At 39.4% G+C, this 8033-nt stretch overlaps 1 pseudogene; it reads left to right on the top strand.

The window, feature by feature from the left end:
• The first annotated feature begins 5995 nt into the window (after positions 1-5995).
• Positions 5996-6627, top strand: LOC114617779 (annotated as a pseudogene).
• Positions 6628-8033: the final 1406 nt, after the last annotated feature.

Here is an 8033-nt window from a genome sequence, read left to right as displayed (position 1 = left end):
GAATGCCCTCCTAGGGTTTGCAGATGCTATGGTAAAAGGTGTCATTGGACAGGTGAGTGCAGGTCCAGGAGGGACATACAAGGTAGTTGCCTGCAGCCAGGAAGCAGCTTTGGGGCCCTAGCTCAAAGTACAAATCATTTCAGACAAGAGCATCTGAGAATTACTAGGTTTAAAAAGGGGGGGGCATATAGGATGATAGGATAAAAGATAGGTTATTGAATTTACTAGAAAGCAATGTGTCTCAAATATTTTACATTGGTGTTTATTATTATATATTGATAGAAGTTTAAGGTTATTTCATCCAACTCCTGCTTATTGTATTGTACATTTACAACTCATTTAAAAATGTAAAGTTCTAGTCTATTGCAAATTGTTCAGGATAATTAGAAATACAAGTTACTAGTTAGTCATCTAAAATTTTACTTGTAGTCTTGTAGGCCAATTGTTCAAAATCCCTGCTCCAAAGATAAGTTCATCAGATATTTTGAGTCTCTCAGCTGAAAACTGAATACTGCAATGACACAGAGGAACCTTGGGTAATTCTCCAGGTAGCTAGTAGTCTCTGTCATTTCTATAAGCTGCTTGCTGTGCACTTACTCAGATAATATTTATTCCTTCTCAGGTCTCTGATGGGGTTGAAAACTAGTTAGTTATAGTCTTACAACAAAGGGAGGGACCTTAGATAAAATGACCTCCAGCAGGGAGAGGTAACTTGTAGAGTCCACTTCCAGTAGAAAGACAGGCCATCAAGTAGAGGGCTGGGGCTCAACAGTCAAAAACTCTGACTCATCATTGTTCCTGTCTGAAAGAACTGCAGGAACAAAAGTGGAGAAGAAACTGAGGAAAAGGAGGTCCAGTGATAGGCCCAAATTGAGATCCAGTTGAGGGGGAGGCCCCAAGTCCTCACACTATTACTGGTGCTATGGTATGCTTACAAACAGGGGCCTATCATTACAGCCCAACAAGTAGCTGAAAGAGTCAAATGCAGATATTTACACCCAACCAATGGACAGAAGCTGGGGGCCCCTGTGGTGGAATTAGGGAAAAGCTAGAAGAAGCTGAGGAGGAGGAGGGTGACCCTATAGGAATACCAGCAGTTTCAACTAACCTAGTCCCTGGGATCTCTCAGACACTGAGCCACTAAACAGGCAGCATACACTAGCTGATATGAGGTCCCCAACTCATATACAGCAGAGGACTGCTTGGTCGAGACTCAGTCAGAGAAGATGCACCTAACCCTTGAAAGACTTGAGGCCCCAGGGAGTGAGGAGGCCTAGTGGGGTGAGGGTGGAGATGGGGGTGGTGGCACCCTCTTGGAAAGGGGGTGGGAGGAGGTGTAGGATGTAGAGCAGTTGGAGGGTGTATGGGGAGGGATAAAGTCTAGAATGCAAAAAAGATTAAAGAATAAATTAAAAATATTAATAAAAAGAATACAAATATTAAACATTAAAGAATAAAATATTAAAGAATAAAAACATTAAACAGTAAAAACTTAAATTATTTAGGATCTAAGAAAATGCTTTAGGATGTAAAAAAGATGTAAATGGAAGATATGATTTAAGTACAAATGATTTAAGTACAATACTTTGGACTTACCAGGATAGGATAGATAGTGGAGTACTTTCTCCAAGGTTGCCAAATACATATGGACCAGACATTGTGAATGTAATTCTAACTTGATAGTTCTCATAATTGTTCTTATTGTATATAGTTTATTGATGTTAGAGGGAAAAAGCCAGCTTTTGGATTAAAAGGGGGAAATGTAGTGAGAATATTGGTTCTATAAAAACCCAGTTATGTTATGTGAATATGCTTTTGTTTTAATGCCAGGTGTGGCATAAGAGGCTTCTTCACAGCAGGTGATTATGATTTGCCTGTAGGGTTGTGATTTTGTCAGCTGCAGATAGTTAACTCGGGGGACTCTGGAGATAATATAAGTAGGAGAGTTCTGAGAGGGTTGTGGAGGTTGCTGATTCTCTTGGCGCTCTTGGTAGCTGTTACAAGGTTGATGAGAAGAAGTTGGAGATAGTCTGATGTCAGAGATTAGACTGGCCCCAAGAAACAAGATGTCCCTAATCAGCAGGAAGTAGTCTAAAGAGACCTACATCCCTCTTTCCCTCTAACTCTCTCTCCTACTTGGTGTTGGGGGTTGGAAGGGATTAGGTTGGAATAAGGGTTGGAAGAGTGGTAGATATAAAAATCCAATAAAGTAGAGTAAAAAAAAATACACCAACAATGTTTTATCACAGCAACAGAAAATAATATAGAACTCTATGTGCATTTTATGCTTTCCAGTAGCTGTAAAACAGCCTTGACAAAAGGCATTTAATATATTGTGTTCATAGTGTCTTAAGTAGATTAAAATCAATATATATATATGTCAAATAAGGATAACAAAACATGAAATAAAACACAATTTAAAAATTAGAGGTGTTAAGAATGAACAGAAAGGCCTAGCAAAAAATGCTTTTGACTTGGGTGATAGCCCAAAGTCTATCTTCTGACTGTGAAGGTAAGTAGGTGTTGGTGTGTCCTTCCAACATTTATGACCCTATTTAAGTCTAAACATTTTCTTTTGCTTTGTTTACTTATTTTCTTTCATCTTAATTGACATATAAGTTGTTCCTATGACTTCACTTGTAAAATCAAAATTATTTATATCTCATAAAATTGACGCAAAGTCCTAAGGTAGAAAATACATGTCTAGTGGTTTTGTGAACCAAGTCACACATGAAAGGGAACCTAGATCCTTTGCTGATTTCTAGGGTTAACTGAGTTTGAAGCCCTCATGCACTATTCATACCTAAATATCTGGAAGACACACTGCCTCATAGTAGGTATTTAATACATAGTTGTTGAACTTAACTTCCTCAAAAGCATTATCTCAGAGATCTAGGTAATTGTGTTCAACAGGGCACATGAAGAAGAAACAGATAGTCTATGTGACTATCAGATGGTTTTTTTTTTATCCAGATTATGTTTTTACAGAGCACCAGATCAATTCCTTAAGAGAGCTGCAGTTTGCAAAAACTGTGTACAGTTCTACCCAGGGGACTAAAGAGGAACCTTTTCTTGAATTGCTCAGTAGAAGCAGTGCTTAGAAATCATCCTTGAACAACTGCAGATTTAAGGGATACACTGAGGAAGAAGTACCTTAAGGTGATTAAGGTAAGCAGATGCTCAATGTAATTTCCCGCAAAAATGGCTTCCACTTGCAACCTCAGCAGTTGCTATAATCTATCACTTATTTAATCAATTTATTAAAAATATTTATTGAATGCCTATTATGTGCCAAATATTGTTTAGATATAGGTATTCAGGAATGGGCAAGAATAATAAAAAATTCTGCTACTATAGATAAATGACTCCCCAAAGAGTTATTGGGGAGGTGCAGCTACTGGAATCTAGTGGCAGGGATAAGGCAGTATTGAACTTTGACTGTCACCCTGGGGTCCATGAGTGGAACATGTGGATAGAAGCAGCCTCAGAGGGATGTACAGGTATTTCCTCTCAAATAAAACATTCACCCCTACAAGGAGGAAGAAGTCTCAGACTCAAGAAGCAAATAAAACTTAAAGACTGAGAGAAAAGAAAATACAACCGAGGAATCACCTGAAGCAAGATTCACAAGACTTCTTCCCAAGGTTATATAAGCAGTAAACATTTTCAGGGGAAAAGAGAGTCTCCTGTAACCAGGAAAGCTGCCAGTTGGTCAGGGAGCTCCAATGGCATAGATTTTGTGAACTGTCACATATGCTGGGATGACTTTTCAGTGATGCCATTGCTTTTGAGCTATTCAGGCTCCTGAAGGTAACCATTGCTCTAGCTCCTGCAGTGAACCCCAATAAATAAACTCTCCAGGTTAAGACACTTCAGTGGAGTTGTTTTTGGTCTGTTATGAGTGCTCTGTCTGGAATCAATACATGTTTGTTTGTCCCAGGGGAAAAGTCATATAACAGAGGGATTGTAAGACAGTCAGTCTCTCCAGTGTCCCCAACAGACCATCTTGAGACCCAAGTAGAAGAATGGAGGTCACTGATTTAACAAATATATTCTTTTCTCACAAGAGAATTTATAGTTCTGTTCCTATGAACCTTACTTTGACTAATTAACACATGACTACTGGCCATTCTTCATTATTATTCTCTACCTGATATGACTTTTTTTATACGGAAAACATCTATATAAAGATAATCATGCTTTAATAAGAACTCGGGAAGAGGATTGAAAAGTTGGGTAACCCTTAGTAATAGTGTTCTTTTCACAGGGAATTGTGATGTATTACTTGACCTACAGCAGACTCGTTTTTAGACATGTATTTTAAAGTTTACTAAATTATACAGTAAATATAATTAGAAGCTTATTGTCTTAGGCTTTGGTCATAGAACAGAAGCATAAACATCACACAATGGCTTATCATAAGAGTCAGTTATGAAATTCCCTGCAGATACTAGTAATTTATAGTTTCTTTCTAAGACACATATTCATGTTGAAGATAAGTTACTACAGTCTTTTCCTGAAGAATCTTTGAATACGTTGTTTTTAAGAAGAACAAAAAAGTAATACCTAATGTTTGCTAAGTAGCTTCTTTATAGCAGATATAGCCCTAAGTGATATTAAATATCTTCATATCAAGAATATCATAATGTGTTTTAAGTAGTCTCCAGTTAAAATAATTCTGAGAAGATGAATTTTTCAAACCATCTCATTAAGTTTTCAAAGTTGGGCTGAGAATGAAATATTTTTCACTATGAATAGTGGGTAATGGTGAAATACACAGACTTGACAATAACTGCCTTGGTAGTACTGTTCTATATTCTACTGCTGTTCTTTCCTTATATCTGTTTTTGTGTTCACTTCTATCAGTCAGGTTTATAGCGCTGTGAAAATGAAACAACAGAAAGTATGCATAGACACAGCCCAGTGTGCAAAGTCTACAAAGCTATGCCCAGCATGGAATACCTTCATACAGGTTACTGGTCAGGTAGACCCTATCAAAAAATAGCCTATTGGCACTATCCTTGATTATCTACCTATTGAGGACCCTATTGAAGAAGACATACTTTACTGTCCACATATTTTGGCTGTAGGACAAGGAGAAATAAATCTCAAACTGGCCAGGAAGCTTCCTCCTTGCTGGTTAGCTTTCATGATACCTGAAGAAGCTATGAAGCTTTCTAGGAGAGAGAAGACATCAGTGGTCTTACCTAGCACTGGAGTCTACTGTCAATACTGTCAATACTGTCATGCCAGGCATTATGTGCCCATTGATGCAATTGGGGCATGATAAGTTAGGGGTAACTAACAACCTTCTGATTGGATTTGGAGCCACTAACAATTAATTGCAGGAGAGAACGTCATGCCTATTACTGTCATAGCTGGGAATGTCATAGGCCCAGAGTGGAACTTGATATTGTTATTTTGCTATCTGTGCATGCTATCAAGTTTTTCTCTAAGTATTTATGTTTATAGCCAGAGAAGCTTCATTTTGCAGCAGGCAGCAGTGAATGGAAAGAGACATAATTGCCTAAAGTGCTGAGTGCCCAGACCTAGGTGGACAGCTGACTCAATTGCCTGGTACCAAGGCTCAGGGAAAAATGAGGAAAAGGCAAGAAAAAAAGTAAAGCCACATGACAGGAACAAGTGCTGTGAAATGCTGTGTTCTGGATACTCACAAATTCATATTGGTTGTGGTTATCATCTATGATGGTTGTAAATGCTCGACCCAGGAAGTCACCCTATTAGAAGGTGTGGCTCTGTTGGAGAAGGTGTGGTGCTGTTGGAGTAGGTGTGTCACTGTGGGTGTGGGCTTTAAGACCCTCCTACTAGCTGCCTGGAAGTCAGTTTTCCACTACCAGCCTTCAGATGAAGATGTAGAACTCTCAGCTTTGCCTGCACCATGCATGCCTGGATGCTGCCATCCTCCTACCTTGATGATAATGAACTGAATCTCTGAACCTGTAAGCCAGCTCCAATTAAATGTTGTCCTTTTGCTCTTCCTGTAAGCGGCGAAAGGTGACTCGTCAAGATGGTTCGCTACTCTCTTGACCCGGAAAATCCCACAAAATCTTGTAAATCACGAGGTTCAAACCTTCGCGTTCACTTTAAGAACACCCGGGAAACTGCCCAGGCCATCAAGGGCATGCACATCCGCAAAGCTACCAAGTACCTGAAGGATGTCACTTTAAAAAAGCAATGTGTGCCATTCCGTCGGTATAATGGTGGAGTTGGTAGGTGCGCCCAGGCCAAACAATGGGGCTGGACACCACAGGGACGGTGGCCAAAGAAGAGTGCAGAGTTTTTGCTGCACATGCTTAAAAACGCCGAGAGTAATGCAGAACTTAAGGGTTTAGATGTAGACTCTCTAGTAATTGAACACATACAGGTGAACAAGGCACCTAAGATGCGCCGACGAACTTACAGAGCTCATGGCCGGATTAACCCATACATGAGCTCCCCCTGCCACATTGAGATGATCCTCACTGAGAAGGAACAAATTGTTCCAAAGCCAGAAGAGGAGGTTGCACAGAAGAAAAAGATATCCCAGAAGAAACTGAAGAAACAGAAGCTCATGGCACGGGAATAAATTTAGTATAAAATAAATGCAGATAAAAGTAAAAAAAAAAATGTCCTTTTAAGAGCTGCTTTGGTCATGGTGTCTGTAAACAGCACTAAGATACTACCTACACAAGTCAGTCAACATCCTCACATAGGTGGCAGTACTCTATAGTAACCCCTTACTATGGAGCCATTGGTGCTTGCTATCTGCTAAGGGAGGAAAATCATTCATCATTCTTTTTAAGGCTGTGCCCACCAGTAGGCTTTGTGTGACGGAGTCGATGGCTCCCTCCACATACACACATGGGAAGCACTGGTGTTCACATGTTACAAAAAAAGCCATTAAGTTGAGAGAAATTTTTTTTGAGGGGGAACATGGGTGAGGGAAAGGAGAAATCGGCATTAGATATGTTAGTATTTCATTGTATACATGTATGAAATTCTCAAGAATAAAGAAAAATATTTAAAAATGTATGACCTAGACAACTTGAACACCTTGAACTCACCTTCTACTTGGTGAGTAGAATTTACATTAATTACTTTTCTTATTTCTGTGACCAAATACATGATGAGAATCAATTTGAATTTATTTTGGTTTATGGTTTATTCTAGTTTCATTTCTATTTTAGTAATAAAATACAATGACCAAAATGAACACGGGAGGGAAGGTCGTACTTGGCTCATATACTTGTAGGTGACAGCCCCCCAGTGAGGGAAATCAGGGCAGGCACTAAAGGTAAGAGCTGAAAGCCTAAACCATGGAGGAGGCTGCTTACTCTCGTACTTACTGTCTCAAGCTCAGGTAACTTTCTTCTACAGCTCAGACCAACTGCTTAGGTGTGGTGCCACATTCTCACATTATCATTTTAGGACTCTCTCACAGCTATGGCCATAGACCAATCTCATCTGGGCAATCTGTCAGTTGAGACCCCCTCAGATGACTGTAGGTGACACCAATCAGAGCTGAATCTATCTGACAAAAGTTTGAATGGCTTCTGTCTGTCATGGTGTAGAAGTCCTAGAAGTGGGAGTGTAAGCTGTCCTGTTAGATTGAATTTGTTGGTACTCGGGTGGTTTTCTCCTTCCTCCCTTATATTCAGTCTAAGACCCCCAGGCCACATGCTGGGGCTGTTCACATTCACAGCTGGGCTTTCTCCCTCAGTTGATCCTTTACAGGATAGACACATGTAAAGGTATAACTCATTGATAGCCTAGGCATCCTTTTTAAAAATTAACTTTGTTCTTTAGTAACTTATGCATGTATATAATCTGTTCTGATTATTCCCCCTTATTTCTCACCTACCCCTGTCAACCTTGCTTTCTTTCCTACGCAATTCTTTTTCATATCCATGACTTTTTTTGTCCCTTATGAACATAGATTTTTTAAAATAATTTATTTATTATTTTCAAATCGTAATTCATTCACACAGGGGTTATAAACACAGAAAGGCAGGACATGGGGAAGGGGATGACAC

The sequence above is a fragment of the Grammomys surdaster genome, unplaced genomic scaffold (genome assembly GCF_004785775.1).
Source record: "Grammomys surdaster isolate TR1022 unplaced genomic scaffold, NIH_TR_1.0 138, whole genome shotgun sequence".
NCBI lineage: Eukaryota > Metazoa > Chordata > Mammalia > Rodentia > Muridae > Grammomys > Grammomys surdaster.
The sequence above is the reverse complement of the archived record's forward strand: the minus strand, read 5'-3'. Positions and strand labels throughout refer to the sequence as shown.